The following is a 23,983-nucleotide window of genomic DNA, read 5'->3' on the forward strand; positions in this document are numbered from 1 at the left end:
GGTGGGCACAGACATGTTTGGGAAAACAAATTCTATGCAAAAACAAATAATTCAAATATGAATAATATAACCCCTAAAATCAAATTCTGCCAGTAAAAACAACCATAGAAAATAAAAAGAAAAAAATTGTTGCAATTCATTCTTTTTCTTGCATATTAGTTATTAATCATGCATGGATTTCCATTAAAAATTGACGTCATCTGTGTTTTGTTCTTCACTGTATTCTAAAAATGGGATGAATTAATTTACCTGGAATAGACAGTGCACTTCTCCGACCTTCAGGAAAGAACACTCTTATTACAAAAAGTTCTTCACAACTGGGAATGAGCTTCTCAATGTGTGGAAAGGATTTTTCTGTTAAAATGACCATCTCACTAAAACCCAGACCTAGCAATGAAAGTACTAACAAAGCATAGGAACTGGGAGAAAATTCAAGATGAGAATTGTTTTCTTCTTTTTCTGAACACCCTCTGGGACCCAGGGCTACGGGGGGGGCGGAGGGGGGAGTATGTGTGAGACAATGTTCCATTCATCACTGTCTCCCGATTAGTACCCAGCACTGGATCTTGTGAGTAACAGTCCAGAACAAACATTCATACATATATGCCAAGAGAAAATTATGACTGCCCGCCTTGTGCTACACTGTAATTCTTCCCCAGGGTGCCTGATGAAAGAAAGTTCCCTTAAGAGAGTCTACAAACATGTTGATACATGCATTCTTTTGTTAGGTCATTCCACAAATCTTTCACTGAGTCATTTATTACATGCTAGGCACTGTCCTAGGCACTGGGGAAAGGGGTGTGAATAACATTATATAGATATTTATATTACACCTGGCAAGATCATCAAACTTAACAATTTCAGTTTCATATTAAAAAAGAGAAAGAGAAGATTCTCTCTCAAGTATTTTAATTTAAGAGTCACCATAATTCCTGCAAAGTCATGATCTATTCCCAAAACATAACTGCTGGGCACTGAACAATGAGAATTACACAGTATGTCATACTCCCTTTTTGCGTAGGTTTCAAGACTCCTTGAGTTAATCTTAATGTGGAACAACTGCATCAACACTGTCACTGAACAATCTTAACACCACTGAAAGTGGGACAACTACATATTATCGCTTCTTTTTTCTTTCTTCCTGTTTTCTTGGGATATGATTGACATACAGCACTGTGTAAGTGTTAGGCATACAGCATAATCACTGGATGTATACACTCATGAAATGATTACCACAGTAAGTTTTGTAAACATCCATCATCTCATGTAGAAACAAAATAAAAGAAAAATATATATTTTCCTGTGATGAGAACGCTTAGGATTTACTTTCATTACAACTTTCATATAGCATTCAGCAGTGTTAATTATATACTAATGCTTCTTGATAGGATGCAATAGGAAATAAAAAGCACCACTTATTAAGTAACCTTAACCCCCCAAAACTGAACCTGACCACAATCTAATCAAGCCCAAGAACTAGTGTATAGGAAACAATGAATACAGAGGAACATGTAAAATGCCACCATGAAGATGCAAGAAGCTATGCCAAAATAAAGGGAATTTTATAGGAAAAATGACAGCCTATCTTCATTTGGGCTCCCGTCAGAAGTGGATCCCTGAGACAAGTGGTAAAGTACAAGCAGTTTATTTGGGAGAAAAAGGAAGGACCCATAGAAAAATGGGGAAGTAGGATGGGAAAGACAGCGAGTATATAATATAACATAGTGAAATAAATACCAATGTTTTCACTTATGTAATTTAAATTCTTGAACTCTCTTATTTACCAGATTCTGCTGGTAGCATATGCATTTCTACAATGCAGAATATGAATATGAAGGAAATATCTCCTACATATGTCAAAGAATGCTTTTATTTCACTATTAAACATGTGAACTTGACTTTTTTTTGGTGAGTCAACAGCCTTCAATGAAAAACTGTTCTTCAGTGAAACCTCTGGTTTCCTACTTTCTACATTTATTTAGTTCTGGAATGAACTCGGGCTTTCTAGTTTCTTATTCTTCAGTACTATGTTCTAGGGTAAAAATATTTTTATTACCAAATCCAAGGATGATTCCATTATTATACAGGCCTAATGTATTAATCCACCGCTTACTTTAAAAACATGTTTCCTTAATAATTGTCCTGTTACTTCTAACCAAACCAATTCTAAACGTCAATCAGAAGTAGTCCTCGAAAGGCCATATACTTTTTTTTTTTAATTTTTTATTTATTTATTTTTGGTTGCATTGGGTCTTCATTGCTGTGCGCGGGCTTCCTCTAGTTGCATCGAGTGGGGGACTACTCTTTGTTGCGGTGTGCGGGCTTCTCATTGCAGTGACTTCTCTTGTTGTGGAGCACGGGCTCTAGGCATGCGGGCTTCAGTAGTTGTGGCACGCAGGCTCAGTAGTTTGGGCTCGAGGGCTCAAGAGTACAGGCTCAGTAGTTGTAGCACACAGGCTTAGTTGCTCCATGGCATGTGGGATCCTGGACCAGGGAATTGAACCCATGTCCCCTGCATTGGCAGGCAGATTCTTAACCACTGTACCACCAGGGAAGCCCTGAAAGGGCATATACTGCTGAGACATCTAAACTAATTAAATAACCATTAGAAGAGAGACTCTTTAATGCTGCCTCATATGCCACATACTGTTTTAATTAACTTTGTAAAGCAAATGGGTTTGTCTTTCCCTCATTTGGTCTAAAACTCCTCCAGAGATGATCGCAAAGCTTTCATATATATTAAGGGTCATTATCTCATGACCTCCATCACTACCATGTACTATGTGTCTACCAAAATATTAATCAGGAAATGACCATGGTTTGCTAAAAGGAAATCTGAATTTAGGAATCTATCTCCTTTGTGCATTTTTGTCTCCCTTTTCTTAACTGCCATGAGATAGAGGTAAAGAAAGAAGGAAAAAGCATTGGCATAATTAGGAATTACAAACATTAGAAATGAATGAGGGGACATCACTACAGATCTCATGGACATTAAAAGGATAATCAAGGAATATTAACAACAACTCTATGCCCACAAATATGATAACCTAGATGAAATGGACCAATTCCTCAAATGACACAACCTACCAAAACTCACACAAGAAGAAACAGACTATCTAAATAGACCTATGCCTATTAAAGAAATTGAATCAATAATTAATAACCTTCCAAAACAGAAAGCACCAGGCACAGATGGGTTCACTGGTGAATTTTACCAAACATTTAAGGAAGAAATACCTATTCTCTACAATCTCTTTCAGAAGACAGAAGCAGAGGGAATATTTCCTAACACATTCTATGAAGCCAGTATTACCTTAATACCAAAACCAGACAAAAACATTGCAAGAAAATAAAACTACAAACCAATATCTCTCATGAACATAGATGCAAAAATCCTCCAAAAGATATCAGTAAATCGAATCTAACAGCGAACAGAAACAATTATATACCATGACCAAGTGGGATTTACTCCAGGTATGCAAGGCCAGTTCAACATTTGAAAATCATTTAATGTAATCCATCACATCAATGAGCTAAAGAAGAAAAGTCATATGATCATATCAATACATGCAGAAAATGCATTTGACAAAATCCAACACCTACTCATGATAAAAACTCTCAGTAAACTAGGAATAGAGGGGAACTTCTACAACTTGTTAGTGAACATACAAAAAGCTTACAGCTAACATCATACTTAATGGTGAAAAACTTGAAGCATTTCCACTGAGATCAGTTATAAGGCAAGGATGTCTCCTCACACCATTGTTTTTCAAGATCATACTGGATATCCTACCTAATATGATAAGATAAGAAAGGGAAATAAAACATGCAGACTGGGAAGGAAAAAATAAAACTGTCTTTGTTTGCAGATGACATGATAATCTATGTAGAAATTCAAAACAAATGACAAAAAAACTGCTGGAACAAATAAACGATTATAGCAAGGCTGCAGAATACAATGTTGATATACAAAAGTTAGTTGCTTTCCTAAATCAATAAACAAGATAAATATGAAATTCAAGATACAGCATCACATTGGCACCCCCCATAATGAAACACTTAGTATAAATCTAACAAAATATGTACAAGATCTATATGAGGAAAATTTCAAAATTCTGATGAACAAAATCAAGGAAGAACCAAATACATGGAGAGTTATTCCATGTTCATGTACAGGAAAACTCAAAATTGTCGAGAGGTCAATTCTTCCCAACTTGATCTACAGAGTTAATGCAAACCCAATCAAATTCCCAGCAAGTTATTTTATGGATATTGAGAAAATAATTCTAAAGTTTATACACAAAGGCAAAAGATCCAGAATAGCCAACATAACATTGAAGGACAAGAACAAAATCGGAGGACTGACACCACAGATTCACGACTAACTATAATGCCACAGTAATCAAGACAGTGTGGTATTGGCAAAAGATCAATGGAAATACACAAATAGATCAATGGAAAAGAATAGACAGCCCAGAGATAGACCCAGATAAATAGAACCAACTGATCTTTGATGAAGGAACAAAGTCAATACAATGGCGAAAAGACAGCCTTTTCAACAATGGTGCTGAAACAAACTGGACATGCAAAAAAATGAATGTAGACACAGACCATACACCTTTCACAAAAAATAACTCAAAATAGATCACTAACCTAAATGTAAAACACAAAACTATAAAACTCCTAGAAGATAACATAGGAGAAAATCTAGATGACCTTAGGTTTGGTGATGACTTTTTAGATACAACAGCAAAGGCATGATCCATGAAAGAATGAATTGATAAGCTGGACATCATTAAAATTAAAATTTTCTGCTCTGCAAATATTTTATTTTACTTTACTATTTTTTAGTAAAATTTTATTTTGCCAATGAAGTGTAGTTTTTATAATGTTTTATTCATTTACTTGGTAGAGACTCCACAATGTTTAATGAACAAAGGGATTAAACAAGTAACTTTAAAATTCTTCCATGTTTAGACATTCTACAATTCTTTGAGACCTCAAGAGAAGCCCAACTACTTAAAGTTGGGAGAGGACATGAATGACATTTACTTTGCTGTTAGAAGGCATTTTCTGAAATCTTTGCTTGGGGACTAGAACTCAAATTATGACAGTGAAAAGGATCACTTTTAAATAGAAAAAACATATAATTCATCAAACAGCAATAATTCTAGAGACCTCCCACCCCCAAAAAGACTTGAGAAGAACACTTGGCCTGCCTTAGGACAAACTAGCAAGTAAAAAAGTGACAAATCAATTCACAATCAGATTAAGAGAATGAATCACCATTGGACTCATTTAAAAAGAGAGAAAAAGGCAAGTTTCAATCAACCGAAGTTCACATTCTCTATCCTTGCAGGAAGGAGTATAATTTTCCTATTTATCGTAATTAAAATGAACACAGCAGTTCCGATGAACATTTTGTTTTCAGTAATTCAAAACAATAAAGCTTTCGGATAAAGCATCTATGTAGGCTAGATAGTCTTCTAAATAGAACTCTCTCAGTAGTCAAAGAAATAACCAAATGTGAAGGCCACAAAAATATATTTTGTAATTTTGAATTTTGTTTTCAACATCACGAGATGTAGAGAGCTCTGAAAAACGGGTCTATAAACTACAAAGATTACTCAGCTATAAATTGTAAGTATTATTTTTTAACTTCTTACCATTACCTTTGTCAATTCCTCAATTCCCATCAGCCTCTCTGGCCTCTACTTTATTAGGTCAAAATAGTACTTATTTAGAATTACAAAGTGAAGGGGGCACTATTTTATCTGATTGAATAATACCCTCCCCCCCTACCTCATGCAGGACTCTCCTTGACAGCATCCTTGGCAGAATGACCATTCAGCCTTCAACTGAACACTAGCTATTATATAGAGAACTCACAGGACGAACCAATACACTTTAAAGTGGAAAGTTTTACCTTGCTGGGCTGAACATCTACTCACCTTTACCTTCTACACATTCATCACAACTCTATCATGTACAGCTCACCAGGAACACATCCACGTGCTCTCCCACAAGCTCACCGAAGTCCTTCGATGAGAACCTATGGGGATGGAAGCACTGAACCAGGTAGGGCCTGCAGGGAATAAAAGGCATATTCTGTCCTTCAAGAGATTCATGACCATGCATGAAAAGTTAGCCTACCAAGATGTATGACACAAGTACTGTAAGGCTTACAGAAAAATTTAGAGAGAGGGCAGAAAAAAGGCAGAGAATGCTGTATCGGTTAAATGAGCAGAGTAGTTTCTATAGATGAAGTAAGTGAAGAGAAAGCCTGGCTAAAGAAGTTCATGTAGTGCAGTACTGGGAGATGAAGCTGGAAGGTTAGGTTGAGGCCAGAATGTTAAGGAAAAAACCAAGGTGTTAGCAGAGTTAAGTATAATACCCTTGAAAGCCAGATAGAAGAACTGATATTTGCTGTAGCAGAAAGTAAGAAGCCATGGGAGATTCTCAGTAAGGGGGGAGCACTAATCTTTAAGTCTTGAAATTACTGTGCTCCTCCCTTTACTGGGGAGAAGTAAGACTATACAGCTAAGAGTGAAATGGTAATACAAGGAAGGAAGGGAAACAAGGCCCTGGACCGAGGTGGGGAGATTTGGAGAAACTTTCAAAAGAAAGACAAATGGGTCATGGTGAAAAACTAAAGGGCTGCAAAAGTCAATGAGCCAAAGCTATAAACCTAGGTGACTAGAGGAACTGAAAGGAGAGTAAGACTATTTTAGAGAAAGAATTACTATGCAATCATTGATCTACTTCAATTTCACTAGTTATATGCCTTGCCCAGTCAATGAGAAAACAGCTGACAGAAGATGAATTGCCTTCTACCAACCAGCAGAAAGTCTGGAAACTGTATTTGACTACTTTTCACACCAAGGACTAAAACACCAAGAAAGCAACTGCGCCCAAGGCACTAACAAAACACTAAAAGACTCCCAAGCTACTCCAGTCTTTAGAGGCGATAGGTAAGGCTATGAGTTAAAATGACTGGATGACAAGATGTGATGGGAAGGGAGAAAAGAAGCTCTTAGACAGTACATTTACCTCCTTACTGTCCTTTTGTCACTTAAATGTAGGCCATTTCCCTTTCTCCAGCCAGTGAGGGGGAGGGGGGACAGAAAGAGGAACGGAGAAAGAGAGAAACAGAGTGAACCACCAGAGCATAAAAGAAGCAGGGGAAACACTATTTCAAGAAGAAACAGGGTACTTAGAGTGAAATTTTATAAGGGTATAAGTGAGAGACTTACCAAAGGGTAGTCTAGTTCACAATTAGGAGGCTACTCTGACCTAGGGAACACATCACAATCACCATTTTTAAACAGTTAAATCATGTCTGGTAGCCACCAGTAAGGCAGACACCAGCTCCTCTACTTAAAACACTTTCAATCTACAAATTTAAAATTTGCTTTCACAAGATTCAAATCAAACAAAATCACATAGGCTCTGCCTGCCACCAACAGATGAAATTAGCGATTCCTTGTATGATGTGTCACTCTGGACTTAAGAACTAGGCATAACAAACATCATTTCAGAAGCTAAACAGAAAGAGAAATGCTTCTTTATATTTTTTAATGATTTCCAGCAAAAAAAAAAAGGGACACATTCACATATATTTGGCTTGTATGAATGAAACTGACTTTAATTACCTAAAACAACTTACTGATAGGAATTACCCCAGTCCTGACAATGGGATAATAAACTTTGATAGTAATACAAGTGTCCTGTATTTCTCTTAGAAGAAAATGTGCCCAGAAGACACCCTCGTTCCTTAAACTAAAAATCATTTAAACAACCTGAATAAAAGTGCATTTTAAGCCATTAAGAAAATATTTTCTACCCCATCTTTAGACTATTCAGGGATATTTATTAACTTAGTACTTCAAAGTAATATTCCAAAATAGTATACTCTTGGAAAATCAACTCATATAGGAATAGAGACAAACTCTCTGCTAATTTCCTCATATATCACAATCTATTTTGCATTAGAAATAACAGCTAAAGGTGATCAAGGGAAGTTAGTACCACTGTACATGTAAGTATTCCCCAAATAATGTAAGCTAAGAAAGACTTACATTAAGGCATCAAACACTACACTTTAAGTACAATTAACTACTTCAGTGATGGTTTCTCTTGCCTCATGGGCCAAATGAGAAAAAGAAGACTGAAAATCTGATTATTTTGCTACAGAATATTGGATACTTCTCAGAATTAAAAGCTATTTCTTGAGGGCTCATCTTATCATGTATTTACCTTAACCACTCTTTTGTGCCAGACAATAACCAGTGTATATGAAGGAGGTCCTTATAACAGTGTTGTGGACTGGAAAACACAATTTACCCTCCTCTTCTAACCAAGTACCCATCTTCCCAATGGAAGGGGTTTGTAGATGTATTCATGAGATTAGAAAAGGAAAACCGTACGATGAGCTTTTCTTGATCCAAGCTGAAATTCTCATTATAAACTACCTTATATGCCAATAGGTTCTTACCAAATACCTTCATCACAGTATCTAAATTCAAGAAGATCTGTTATATCCTCAGTTGTCATCAAATCTATAAGCAGATTTAGATTAATGGCCAAAACTTATTAAAGTAGTAGATATCATACATGCTTATGTGTAATTAACCTCACACCTCACTGGAAGCAATATTTAAGGGATAACTATGGTATATGTAAGTTAAGCTTATAGGAACATATGAAACTATATAACCAGCAATTTGAAATCTTCCACACTTACACAAATAGGATTTTTACATTTGCATCTTTTCAGTGACCAAAATACGCTATAATTCATCTTCTCTTCCCTAACTAAATTCTACTAGAGAAAGATTATATATTTCTAAAGAATCATCATCATTTTCCAAATATCTAGTCAACTACAACAGTCAGGGATGTATTTTTTGAATGTACAAAGTAAAAGAAATGATGCCTTTCTATGTAGAACAAATGATATCTTTCAAATAGCAAAGCATAAAGCATGTTTCCCACTTTCATTTATACCACTTACAAGAATTTATTTGCTTTTGTATTAAAGGCAGAAATGCATATCAAGTTAGATTTTTATTTTTATCAATCACAGTTACATTTGTCACTATTTTGATAAGACTATGCCATAACTTACCAGGGGAAAGAGACAAGTTGATAAGCACTTTAAGAAACCACTAATATTTAGAATCAGACTTTTAAAATTAAAAGCCTCATCCATTTACTCATTTCAGAAGGTCGAAAAGGCACTAGAAGCACAGAGAGATTGTCAGAACAAGCGCAATCCTCCTCCAAGGTACTTCTTCCATCTTATAATGACAACTCTATCCACTTGGCAAACTTTCCTTCTCTATTCATTACCTTACAAAACAAAAATCTCTTCTATACGCCAGACATGATGCAAAGTACTTAATATACATTATATTTTAATCTTACAACCTTGCAAAATAATTATCCCCACTTGCAAAATAGGAAATTGGAGGGTCAGAAAGATAAAGAAATTTGCTTAATACCACACAGCTACAAAGAGGTAGAACCAAGAATGAACTAGGTCTTTCCAGCTTCAAAGTCACTCTACTTCTACTATTGTCAGTTATCCCGGAAACTCAGACCCTAGAACTATTTCCATAATGCATCAACTCTCCCTGAAAGGGATGAACTACATTACATACCTAGGCTTCTGGGGGGAAAAAAAAATCTGAGTAACAAACATATGTTTGAAGCACACAAGAATATTTCAATGTAACAACATATATATTTACTATTTACAAACACATATCTCTTTTACGTCATCACATCAACTCTTGAAGCTGAAGTAGGAATTATATTATCCCTATTTTATAAATGAGGAAAATGAAAGTACGCAGTATGTGACATATAGTATATGCAAATATTTGCTAAAGGATTAAGACTCAAATAGGCTAAGTCACTTGTGCAAACTAGTGGCAGAACAGGGTTCAAAACCAGGTCTCTTTTAATTCTAAAACCAGTGGTCTGTACAACAAAATACAACTGTTTCCATAAACTATTTTCATCATTATATACTGAGTTTAAGTACAAAACTAAGTACAGTTATAAAACAGAACTAGACAGATAATTTATTCACTTCATGGTCACATTTTTAAGCTGTTTTTGTTAGTATAATACTGACAGTGCAATTATCATCAGAAGACCACAGGGGGATGGAAGCTAGTCACGCCAGCTCATTACTTCAGTGTACACAATTTTAATACCACAGGGTGGACAATTTGAAAGTTACCCAAAACAGCAAATGTATTCAATCATTCATTCACTCACTGATTCCTTCATCTAAACAATATTTATTGAACACCTATGATGTGACAGAAGTCGGAAAAGTTTAAGTGCCTACAACGTACCATGGACACGTTCATAAACAGTCTCATTTTGTCTTCCCAGAATTCTTCAAAAGAGGGCTGTATCCTCATTTGAAAGGTGAGAAAAAAGAAGCTCAGAAAGGTTAAGTAACTTTCTAAAGTTAAGTGGTCAAGCTCAGTGCCATTTCCAAGTTCTATGAGTACAAGCACAGGTATACACACAGGCATCATCTTCTGTTCCCACGTAGCTGGCAGTCTACCACTCTACACCACGACCAAACAAGAGTGAGAGCCCAACCCTACATTGTTCAAAACGTACATTTTACTGTTAAAAGTCCTTTCAATATGCACACAAAAGAACTGGAAGGATATTCATTAAAATGTTATCAGTGGTAGGGGTATGTACTTTTTTTCTTCATTATGCTTTTCTGTACCATGAAAGTATACTGCTTTCAGGAATCAAAAAATATGTCAGGAAATCTTTTGTTTTCACAGTTTAAGTTATTACGACTGCAGGTTGTGACCCATCCTGTCACACATAGGGAATATTCTGAAAACAGCAAACTGGGGGAACACTGGGGTAAACAGCCAAGGCAACTCCCAGCAGAGCCAACTGGGCCAGGGCTGAGGAGATCAATATTGCCAGCAACCCTGTTATGGAGTTCTACCTTATTGGGTCAGATCACCCGATTTTTTAAAAAAACAAAGCACAGAATAGAAAACAAGAAAAAAGAAAACATCAGCAAACAACATACATAGTAAGTACAGTTTTGGAAACTGTGTTTTAGCTACATGACTTAATTTTTTTCTTTTGTGGCCCAGCCACGTGGCATGCAGGATCTTAGTGGAAGTGCGAAGTCCTAACCACTGGACCACCGGGGAATTCCCGACTTAATCTTCTATTACGCTGCACCTTCTTCACAGCATGACAGCTATACTGCCCTCCTTGCTGCTCCTTGAATATGCCTGTGACACTTAGGAACTTTGCACTGGCTAATGCCCTTGCCTGGAAGGCTCTTCCCCCCAAGAAATCCAAATGACTAACTTCCTCACCTAGTTCAAGGCTCACCTTCTTGGTGATGCTTACAAACTCCCACTCCCCTGGACATTCCTGATCCTCCTTACCCTAGCTGTACCTTTTCTTTTTTCCATACACACAATAAATTATTATTAAGCACTTAACCTGTGTAATTGTACTAGAAACTAAGATCTAAGAATAAGAAAGTGTGATACCTTTTTAACACTTTTTGTTCCACAAAATCATAGAAGCACGCAAATAACATCTCCTATAAGTCAGACACAAAACCTGTATTATTCCTCAGAGGTTAACAGGCAAGATAACAAAGGTGAAAAGCAGCAGATCCAAGATTTGAGCCCACATCTCTGACTCCTAAATTAAATATTCTCCTAAAAGTCTTCTCTTTAGTTGATATATTTTCAAGTTATTATTAATGGAAAATATTGGGTGGGCCAAAAGGTTCATTGGTTTTTTCCATAAGATGGCCCTAGTAGCACTTAGTTGTCTTCAACTTCATTCAAAGCAATTTTGTTAGATTGTATTGTGACAGCTATCATATCAGCGTGCATTTAAAAAAAGACATCAAAATTGGTAAGTTTTTGTGTAGCCATTTTAATACTGAAGATGCAAGAAAAAAAGCAACATTTTTGGCATATTATGCTTTATTATTTCAAGAAAGGTAAAAACGCAACTGAATTGCACAAAAACATTTGTGCAGTGTATGGAGAAGGTGCTGTGACTGATTAAACGTGTCAGAGTGGTTTGCAAAGTTTTCTGCTGGAGATTTCTCGCTGGACGAGCTCCATGGTTGGGTAGACCAGTTGAAGTTGATAGCGATCAAATCGAAACAATAATTGATAACAATCTTCTTATACCACACAAGAGATAGCCGACATACTCAAAATGTCCAAATCAAGCGTTAAAAATCATTTACACCAGCTTGGTTATGTTCATCGCTTTGATGTTTGGGTTCCACGTAAGTTAAGCGGAAAAAACCTTCTTGACCGTATCTCCACATGTGATTCTCTACTGAAACATAATGTAAATGTTCCGTTTTTAAAACAAATTGTGACGGGTGATGAAAAGCGGATACCGTACAACAATGTGGAACGGAAGAGATCTTGGGGCAGATGAAATGAACCACCACCAACCACACCAAAGGCTGGTCTTCACCCAAATAAGGTGATGTTGTGTATATGGTGGGACTGGAAGGGAGTCCTCTATTATGAGCTCCTTCCGGAAAGCCAAACGATTCATTCTAACAAGTAGTGCTCCCAATCAAACCAACTGAAAGCGGCACTCGAGGAAAAGCATCCAGGATGAGTCAACAGAAAACGCATAATCTTCCATCAGGATAACGCAAGACCACGTTTCTTTGATAACCAGGCAAAAACAGTTACGACTTGGCTGGAAAATTCTGATTCATCCACTGTATTCACCAGACATTGCACCTTCAGATTTCCATTTATTTCAGTCTTTACAAAATTCTATTAATGGGAAAAATTTCAATTCCCTGGAAGACTGTAAAAGGCACCTCTAACAGTTCTTTGCTCAAAGAGATAAAAAGTTTTGGGAAGATGGAATTATGAAGTTGCCTGAAAAATGGCAGAAGGTAGTGGAACAAAAGGGTGAACACGTTGTTCTATAAGTTCCTGGTGAAAATGAAAAAATGTGTCTTTTATTTTTACTTAAAAACCCCAAGGCACTTTTTGGCCCAGCCAATACTTCACTTTACCTCTGGAAGATACGCTATAAGACCAGAGTACAGGCACAATTAAATAATAAACAAACTGGACAATTTCTAAAACAAATAAATAGAACATGCTTTAAAATGTAGCACAGTTTTTATAGTTCTAAAGCAAAATTAGGGTATATGAAACTGTTCATTCAAAGATTAAATAAAGAACCAAGTATTTTGCAACACTGGTACTTGTGTTAATTGTGAACAGATCACAAGACTTCCTATGAGAATCAGTAACCATTCTTTTTTTTTAATAACTTTTTAAAAATTTTATTTATTTAATTTATTTTTTTTGGCTGCGTTGGGTCTTTGTTGCTGTGCGTGGGCTTTTTCTAGTTGCGGTGAGCGGGGGCTACTCTTCATTGCAGTGCATGGGTTTCTCGTTGCGATGGCTTCTCTTGTTGCAGAGCACAGGCTCTAGGCGCCTGGGCTTCAGGAGTTGTGGCTCGAGGGCTCAGGAGCACAGGCTCAGTAGTTGTGGCGCACGGGCTTAGTTGCTCCGCGGCATCTGGGATCTTCCCAGACCAGGGCTCGAACCCGTGTTCCCTGCATTGGCAGGAGGATTCTTTTTTTTTTTTTTTTTTTTTTTGCGGCACGCGGGCCTCTCAATGTTGTGGCCTCTCCCGTTGCGGAGCACAGGCTCCGAACGCGCAGGCTCACGGACCCCCAGCCGCTCCACGGCATGTGGGATGTTCCCGGACCGGGGCACGAACCCGTGTCCCCTGCATCGGCAGGCGGACTCTCAACCACTGCGCCACCAGGGAAGCCCCGGCAGGAGGATTCTTAACCACTGCACCACCAGGGAAGCCCAGTATCCATTCTTAAATACTGGTGCTAGAAACTGAGGAATGAGTCAATTTGAGTAGCTGTTTTCAAAGAATTATTTTGACTACAAAAAAAAAAAAAATGTAGCTCTTTCAGAATGTGAAGTCATTACAGAAACGTGAGCTTTTACCAGCTAGCTGGAATTTTACTGCAATTGAGCCAGAACCATAGTAATAAAATGAAAGGAATTGAGAAATATCCAAATTTCTCTCTCAGATCAGATTCACAACTGAAACTGTTCTTTACTCACAGATAGACTTTAATGTTGTGGCAGTAATATTTTAAGAGTTGGCATTTCCCCCTACATTTTACAAAACTTCAAATACAACAAAACACCTAAACAGCAGGCATGTAAATATGAGTATTTTGTCCAAAGGGCCAAGAAATTTTAACTCCATTTAATATTTTACCTTATAAACTTATTCACCATCTCTACTCCATCACTAAATCATACTTTCTTCACATTTTGGAATTGGCTCAAATTTAGAAAACTGCTATATGTATTAAAGATTAGCCTGTCTTCATGAGCTCATACAACTTCTGGCCTTTTTAAAGTATGCAGGAAGAGAGATGCACAGTAATTTCTGAGTTTATCAAATTAGAAGATTAAGTTCCTGGCAAAGGTACCCTTCTGATACCTGAGGCAAACAAAATGTTATCAACAGGCCATCTTTTTACAGGTAATTTTACTAACTAAAAATGTAGGTACGTACTTAATAAAATTTTCTCTATATCATTTCTAAAAATGAAGACTTCAAAAGGGACTTTATCACAGAGACAAACTGTAGGCCATCAAGTCCCAACGTCCCAGTCACATTCCACTTGGAAGGTCTGCTAGACTCCTCCAAACAGTCTATGCAATCCTACTCAATTTTCAGTTGAAAAACTAAGCCCTCAAGAAGGAAAGAGATTTGCCCTAAATGACCTTGTGAACTAGTAAAAGAAAAATACTAACACTCCAACTCTTATTTTCAAGTTTTAACTAGTATTCTCTGGTGCCTCCCTAAATTTGCCATTAGGCAACAACCAAAAGCCAAATCTGTGCTAATAAGATTATTGACGCTTTTTTCCAGGTTATTGCTATTCCTTGGACAGGTAAAATATGTGTCCCTCACAAGCCGTGAAACACTATTCGAGGCATTTTCCTCATTCTTTACCTCACCTTTGTCTTGGTTTCTGAGACAGACAGCAAGAGCAAAGCTCTAGACCAGCCCTATCCAATGGCACTTTCTGCAACAATGGAAATGTTTCAGCACCTGGATTGTTCAATACAGTAGCCACTAGTTGCATGTGACTACTGTGCCCTTGAAATATGGCTACTGTGACTGAGAAACGGAATTTTTTATTTTATTCCATTTTAATGAATTTAAGTTTACAGTACAATTCTAGATAACTATAACTTCCGTCATTATACTGCCTGTGACCCAGTAATGGTTCTTATATCCCTTCCCGCCTACTGAACTGAGCAAAACATTAACGATAGAGTCCCATAGAAATAAAAAGTCCTCCAGTTCCTTTTTTCCAGGGTCAAAAATTTTTCTGATTCCTAAAGACCTTTTTCTAAAATCTCTTAAATCCAGTTACCAAAGCTTCCACCACTAGACCCTTATAATCTTGAGGAAGAAATGGGTGAAGTATTGGCACTCTACTATTCACCCTGCAGTTTTCTTTAGCTCCAATACTAGAATGTTTTTCTGAGATGATTTCTTCCTTCATTTTCATTGTTTTTCTCTATTATTTTAGTAATGTTCATGTCTACAAACTCAGGTGCCTAAAATTAGATACATTAAAATATAATGTTGGGGCTTCCCTGGTGGCGCAGTGGTTGAGAGTCCGCCTGCCGATGCAGGGGACACGGGTTCGTGCCCCAGTCTGGGAAGATCCCACATGCCGTGGAGCGGCTGGGCCCGTGAGCCATGGTCGCTGAGCCTGCGCGTCCAGAGCCTGTGCTCTGCAACGGGAGAGGCCACAACAATGAGAGGCCCGCGTACCGCAAAAAAATAATAATAATAATAAAATATATGTATATCTATATATATAATGTTCAAGGTTCTACATAACAAGAAAATCACAGAGCTAGAGGAATCAGAGATCTTGACCACAATATTACCGTGGGAATCAAAGCAGTTAGAATTTGACTGCAATCTTTACAAGAATAGAACCAAGACCTAAGATCCATGGCATTACATAAGAAACTTCTCCAAAGTCCCTTTTTTGTCCCTCTCCTCTTGAGTGGAGTAATCGGAAAGCTGGTGAGAATCCACTAAAGACCATGATTTTTATTTTGGCTAAGATAATAATGAGCTGTTCTAATGGAAACTGGCCGAAGGGTTTGCCAGCTTCTTTAGGGCCAAGTCTGACATCTGGCCATGTCAGTAAGTCACACAGCAAGACTCCTTAAAAAAAAAAATGAAACCAAAAAAGCAGGTATCCAATTCACGTTAAAAGATTTATTAAGTTATTGAAGGATACAAGCCTTCTTATTCATTCCACTCAAGCCTGAAAATTAACCCATCAATTTAACCTTTCAAGGCTCTACTCTTATCTTCCTTCAAGAAGATTTCTCTGATTCTGCCAATGAGAATAAATTTGCTTCTTTTCAAACATCTACAGCTGTACTTCTCATACTTTAATGGGCATATACGAATCAGCTAGGTACACTGTTAAAGTGCAGATTCTGAATCAGTAGGCCTGGGGTGAGGACACTGGAAGAAGATCCCAGGTGATGCCCAGGCTCACTGCCACATTTCTGTATAGCAAGATCTACAACCCACTTCTACAAATACCTTAAGGGCACCTATCACTTTCATTTTGGAATTCTAATTATTTACATACACATCTTATCTCCCCACTGAATTATAAATTCCTTGGAAGCATGATGTGAATCTCAATTATATTTTTCTTTTCCACAGCAGACAGCAAACAGGCATTCAAACGCTAGGAGTAAAGGAAAGAAAAATACCAAAGAAATAAAGTTCCTGCAGCCTGGGCCATAGGTAGTTCCTCTCTATGGAATCAAAGGTAGGTTAAAGAGCACTGAATTCTGTGAAAAGTCAAACTGTTTTTCATTTACTTGGTTAAATGAAATACAGTGCAGTAATATCAGAAAAGCTGTGGCCAAAGCATGCCACTCCTTACACTGGATAGCAGAGTGATGGGGCACAGACCTGCAAAGCTAGCAGATTTTTTGGGGAAATACCCAATCAAATAATAAATTTATTAATTAAGGGAGATACAGGAATATCCTTTTTAAAAAACATAATAGACTACACAAAGAATCACTGAATCATCAAATCCAGTAAGTTTAACTTATAGACTAAAAAATTTAGTTAGGTGATTTATCCAAAGATACAAGTATATGGAAGAGGTGGAACTTGTACATAGATGCCCTGACAGCTAGTCCAGTATTCTTTGCACTATGCTACCTCATGAATGGACACTACATGAAGAAATAACACTTTCCATCATTCTTAAACTGTATCTTGTGAGCACATCTATTCTGAATTACTGGAAGAAGAATGAGTAAACAATTTTTTGAAAAGGGGGCAACTAACATAAACACATACATACTCAAGCAGGAATATAAATGGTTAATAAATATGAAAAAAATCAACTTTGGTTGTAATCACAGAAATGTAAATTTAAATCAGATAATATTTTTGGTCTACTAAATTGGCACAGACTACAAAAACACCCACTGTAACTAGAGTGTAAGGAAGTGGGCATACTCATACAGTTTTGTTTTGGGGTTTTTTTCCAGAAAAATTGCTTTAATTTGTTTGCATAATACCAAAGTGTTTCTCCCTTTTTTAAAAAAATACATCTTTATTGGAGTATAATTGCTTCACAATACCGTGTTAGTTTCTGTTGCACAACAAAGCGAATCAGCCATATGCATACACATGTCCCGATATCCCCTCCTTCTTGAGCCTCCCTCCCATCCTCCCTATCCCACCCAGGTGGTCACAAAGCACCAAGATGATCTCCCTGTGTTAGCTGCTGCTTCCCACTAGCCATCCATTTTACATTTGGTGTGTATATATGTCAATGCTACTCTCACTTCGCCCCAGCTTCCCCCTCCCCGCCATGTCCTCAAGTCCATTCTCTATGTCTATGTCTTTATTCCTGCCCTGCCACTCATACACTGTTGACAGAAATAAATGTCTGTACAACTTTTCAGCAGGGCAAATTTGTACAATGTATCAGAAATCCTAAATAAAAGATATACCATAGGATCTAAGAAATACAATTCTGGAAAATTAACCTGAGGATATATTTGGAGATCTCCAGTAAACATCATTGTATATGTATCATTTGTACATTTTTTTTTTACAATTGTGAAAAGCTGGAGATGACCAATAACCATATTTTATATTAAAAATACCATAATTTATATTAAAATAATAGTATTTTAACAAACGATGAAGTAAGATATAGTGCATCTAAAAGTTGAACTACTATAGTGTGGAAAATGTTTTCAATTAACTGACAATCAGACATCTTTTCCAAGGCTTTTACAAGTTTTAACCCAACAGAAATATTACTGAATAGAGTAATATATTCCAGTGCTTCTCAATCTGGCTGCATCCTTGGATCAACTAAGGAGATAAAGGGTTAAGAACTCTGTGTCAAAGAATGCAAATGGCCTTTACACAGAAAAAAGCTCATATGAAAAGAGAATCAAGTTAAAATGCACTGAGATAGGGCTTCCCTGGTGGCACAGTGGTTGAGAATCTGCCTGCTAATGCAGGGGACACAGGTTCGAGCCCTGGTCTGGGAGGATCCCACATGCCGCGGAGCAACTAGGCCCGTGAGCCACAACTACTGAGCCTGTGCGTCTGGAGCCTGTGCTCCGCAACAAGAGAGGCCGCCACAGTGAGAGGCCCGCACACCACGATGAAGAGTGGCCCCCCTTGCCACAACTAGAGAAAGCCCTCTCACAGAAACGAAGACCCAACACAGCAAAAATTAATTAATTAATTAATAAACTCCTACCCCCAACAGCTAAAAAAAAAAAATGCACTGAGATACCATTTCTCACCTATCAGATTGACAAACACCCAATCATTTGACATCAACCTTATTAGCAAGGATATGAGAAAAGTCTGTTACATTGTTGGTGAGAACTCAAAACGGCACAATTCCTTCCACTATCTAGCAACATCTACAAAGTTACAAATACATTTACCATTTGCCTGAGCAACGTCAATTACAGGAATCTATCTCAAAGATACACTAGCAAAAATAGTTTTGCAAAGTAGTTTAACACATTTGTTAAAGCAAAAGAATGGAAACAATAGTAGCACATCTACCCAGAGGAGCAATAAGCAGTTTAAAAGAAATAGGGAATATTTCTATTCTGATCTCTAGGATACACTTTATACAGTTTAAAAGGGGACAGAAAGAGGTGGAGAGAGAAAGTATGAATAATATGCTAGAGTTTATCAAGGGGAGGGAGAAACAAATATACACAAATATATAAGTGCAAGTAGATTGCTTACATTTTCTTTTTAAAAGGAAGAATTTTTAAAAAAATTTTTAATTTTAAACGTCTCTTATATTAGGAGGAAGTTAAGGCAGTAGAATAGACAGGGATAGAAGTTGGCCTGCTGTAAACATAGTTTGCTTTAAAGATTTGCTTTGGAAGCAGTAAATTTTACATAATTATATATTAGAAGATATTTTTTAAAAAACTGAAAGCTAAATGAAACAAATGAACCTAACCATATATTGAGTTGATGGTTAAGCCCACATAAATTTAATTACAAATTTATAGGGAACAAAAGGAACAGAGAAACATGAAACTACACTATGAGGATCCAATCAGCAATATTCAGAATGTAGCAAATTCTACAGGACAGAGGACCCAGTTTCCCCAACAATAAATTACAAGGGAAAAAAATGAGATGGAGAGTGAGCCTATAGATTTGTAAAGTTTTATAAGACACATATAAGCCTATTGGGATGTATGAACCTTATATAGCTCCTGGTTTGAACGTTCAATTTGTTTAAAAAAAATTTTTTTTTTCTTTGAAACAGTCAGGAAAATCTGAACATTGACTAGATATTTGATGACATAAAGAAATTTCAGTGACTTTTTCTAGATGTGATAATGGCATTCTGGTTTTTGCTTTGTTGTTTAATTCTTATCTTTTAGAGAGACATACTAAAGAAAAAACAAATGACCTGGGAATTAAAAACAAACAAACAAAGAACAGTGTTTGGATCCCACAGATATAACTAGCCTGATGTAGGGCCTACACATCATTGTATTAAAACTGCCCCAGGCAGTTCCAATGAGCCACCAAGTTTTGTAAACCACTGATCTGGGGCAAGTCATGTCAATAGGATAAATAACTCACTGAGTTATGAATGGAACTACATGTCTCCAAAAGTACTCTTGAAGGTAGGAATCAGTATTTATCATTGGCACTAATGGCTAAAACTGACATCTCTGAATTCTACTGTACTTATTTTTAAGGTACTTATAAAGTTAAATAAATGTTTACTTAGCTCTCTGATTTACTTAGTTTCCTAAGCAAACTTTTCTTGGCTTCTTATACATATTGAACAAACCAGGAGCAATAATGGTAAAAGCCTTAAGGTCCAGGCACAAGGCAATTAGAGCTAGTAACAACTTATGATCTATAAACATAAACCATTAAGTGATTAACAAGAAAGCATTCTCAATAAAACAACTGGAGCAGGTTACAAACCTCTGAAGCACAGAAGGTCATTTAGGCTATATCAGACAACTTCATTCCAATTTAGTCTTATTTCTCTTATCTCACCTTTTCAAAACTTTTGTATACAACCAATGCAGGAAGAACAACTGCTAAGAAATAATTAATTTAAGGGGAAAATGATCACTTTTAATCCTGAATAAACCCATCTCAGGTAGAAAGATAAGCAGAAAAGGGCTAATTAGTAAGTAACTGATCCTTTGGTTAGTGATAAATGAAATGTCCATTTAACTTATCCTATAAGCTGCCAAGTAATGACTGTCACAAAGCAAAATGAAAAGATAATGCCGAGGGCTTCCCTGGTGGCGCAGTGGTTGAGAGTCCGCCTGCCGATGCAGGGGACACGAGTTCGTGCCCCGGTCCGGGAAGATCCCACATGCCGCGGAGCGGCTGGGCCCGTGAGCCACGGCCGCTGAGCCTGTGCGTCCGGAGCCTGTGCTCCGCAACGGGAGAGGCCACAACAGTGAGAGGCCCTCGTACAGCAAAAAAAAAAGATAATGCCAAGATACATCTGGCCGGGTGCTTTCCTCAGATTCAGGCAGCTCAGTTCTCCTTAAAAGAGCACACAATTGGGAAGGAATTTCCCAATCCAGACATTATATACATGGGGTTTTAGCAGAGAAACCTTGCTGTCTCCAGCATTCCAATCATCCACAAAATATGATGAACAGTTATGGAGGCAGAGATTATACAGTTCAGAAACTAAAGTTGTAATCACATACCTAATGGATCAATTCAAACCTTTACAGAAACAATAAATATTCGTGAGGTACAGAAAAGGTATCAGGAGAATTATGCCTCTTTGCATTTGCCAGGTGACTCAAATTTTTCTTCAGATTTATCCAAAATCAGTGGACCCCTATACTACCACACTTTGTCCAAGACATGCTGCAAATTCAGTGGAGTTTAAAAATAATTTAAAGGCAATGGGGGTGTTTCAAAAAGCAAGCCTGAAATAAAAGAACTCATTCTCTAAGACCCTGACTTTAAAGATATCTATACATAAAAGCTCAGGGAGAAAAAAGTTATCACACTGAACTTCTGTGTTTAGTTACCCATCCAAGAAAGGCTTTTTAGGCATAGAATGATATGTCCCAACATGCTTTTGACATCAGGGGGAAAAAAAACCACTACCTGCCTGCAGAAGTTTAGGATTTTATGTTCCTGCTGTTATCTTATGAACACCACTAACTCTCAATAGATCTAGTTCTTTAGGGCTGAGGTAGTTTACCTGAAAAAAAAAAAAATATTGTGGTAAGAGAATATACGGCTTCTTATAGCAGGCCATTTAAGGAAAAAAATGACCTCAGCTAGGGGGAAACTTGGATATTCAATGGCTGTATGTGGGAGGGAATAAACTTGAAGTCTGAGAGGGGAAGTTGGAGGGAGGAGGAAGAAAGCACATTGGAGAAGATAAAGGGTATATTTTTAGACAGGTGGGATACTGAGTAAGCAGTTTCCATCAATAGAACAGAACTGCCAGTTAGATAAGTATTTCAAACTGTGATCAGACAGATGTTCTATAAATATTTGCTAACTGGTATATGACTATTAAAACTACTTTGGTAAATACTATGTTCAAACTGAATCTAGCTCGACTTGTAACTCTGGCTTACTAAACCTTTTCTTGGGCTTTATTTTCCAGCCTACTAACCTTTACAGGTATTCTCGAAAATGTCTTCTATTCCTCTACATTTACTCAGAGAGATAAGTATACAAAATGTTAACTAGATTTTAAAAGTATTAGAAAAAACTCTTTTCTATGCTTAACAGGGTTTGTAGGTTTTCTATAAAAAGTATGAGTTATTTCAAAATAAATTCTTTTCTCCTTCTTAAACTTAGCTCTACAACCAAACAGTGCATCTGATGTAGTTTTCCTATTCAGTATTTCAACTTTTCTTTCCAATCTCTTAAGATTTTTTGCCCTTCATATTTTTTGTAACCTAAAAGTAATTTCTGGCAAACAACTCATAATTCAGGCCATGTTTATGGATATGGAAAGATTAGTATCTATTATCCTTAAAGAGAAAGTGGTCTCTGATAACAATGAGTATTATTCCAGTACTGCTAGAAGGAAGAGAGCCACAGAGTATAATGCAATTACCAAGAAACAGCTCTCTACAGAGTATGTTCCTCTATACAGAAGCCATTCATTACCATATAATTATAAGAATTCCCAATAAGACACTTCATCATTTAACATCACCATGTTTATATGCAACTTTTAGTTCTCAAAAGTACTTTGATATTCCCCTTAGTTTTCATAGCACTTATCCTCTGAAAAGGTCCAAATACTGTGTATGGCCTTTGAATATGACTTGAAAATCACAAAGAAAAGAGAGGGGAGAGAGGAAGGAGAGGGGAGAGAAGGGAAAATGGGGAGAGAGGGAAAAGGGAGAGGGAGAGAGAAACTATTTCAAACACAAATATTAAAAATGTAACGTGATATGGCAGAATAAGCACTGCGAGTCAAGAGATCTGCTTCAAATCCCAGTTCTGCTGGTAACCAGCTATACGCCTTCCTGAGTCATTTAATTATATTTTTTTACATTGTCAAGACTGATTTTGACTTAGTGTTCACCTTAAATTTAGCTTTTTAAAAACCTACTACAATTAAAGTACTTCAAATATCGTATTATAACACTAGCTCAGTTAAAGGTCCATCATTTTACCACCTGGAGTTAGTCCTTCACTTTTGTCTCAATTTGACCTGCAGCCTGGATTACTTAGGCTGCACCCTCAAGATGTATTTGGAGGAAGAGGGACTGTAGGAAGATTCCTTTACAAGATGGGATGGTGCTGAGCCGGTGAGGAAGTTAAGGAATAAGTGCACATGCATGCAGAAAACCTGGTCATTCACAAATCAGGAGCACTGAAGAACAACTCTGTTTAAATTTCGGGAGGTATAACCAGATTTGAGGGCGGCTCTGAGCTGAGGCTTTCTGGTAATCACAGCCTCCACCCTTCAAACCTTTACTCCCCCAGTGGACACCAAACCAATTTCCAGTTCCGGGTTCCCAACCAATCGTATCAAGCCACAACAGAGGGCTCCGCCGACCCGGGCACCGTTTTAGGGCTCCAGAGCGAGATGCACAAGACCCCAGCACCTGTCGGCCTCACATTCTTCCCAAAAAGAGGGGGTGGGAGGGAACAGTAGGTCTATGCCCCGACCTTCTGTACTCAGTCTACCGCAAAGTCCGTGAGCCCTCTGGACTGAAACAACCTCCGAACTCCAGGGGAAGGGGCGCTGCTCGCCGTGACCCTCCCACAGATCCTTCTCCCAGGGCTAATCTCCGGTTTATAGGTCCCACCTCCGACCGTGGTTTCTCAG

The 23,983-nt window shown here is 37.4% G+C and overlaps 1 protein-coding gene across 1 annotated transcript in view; it reads right to left on the reverse strand.

Moving 5' to 3' along the window:
- The window catches only part of ERP44 (endoplasmic reticulum protein 44), an 88,640-nt gene that overhangs the window by 64,217 nt on the left and 440 nt on the right, over window positions 1-23,983 (reverse strand). The gene's annotated exons all lie outside the window — the stretch shown is intronic.

The sequence above is a fragment of the Orcinus orca genome, chromosome 6 (assembly GCF_937001465.1).
Source record: "Orcinus orca chromosome 6, mOrcOrc1.1, whole genome shotgun sequence".
NCBI lineage: Eukaryota > Metazoa > Chordata > Mammalia > Artiodactyla > Delphinidae > Orcinus > Orcinus orca.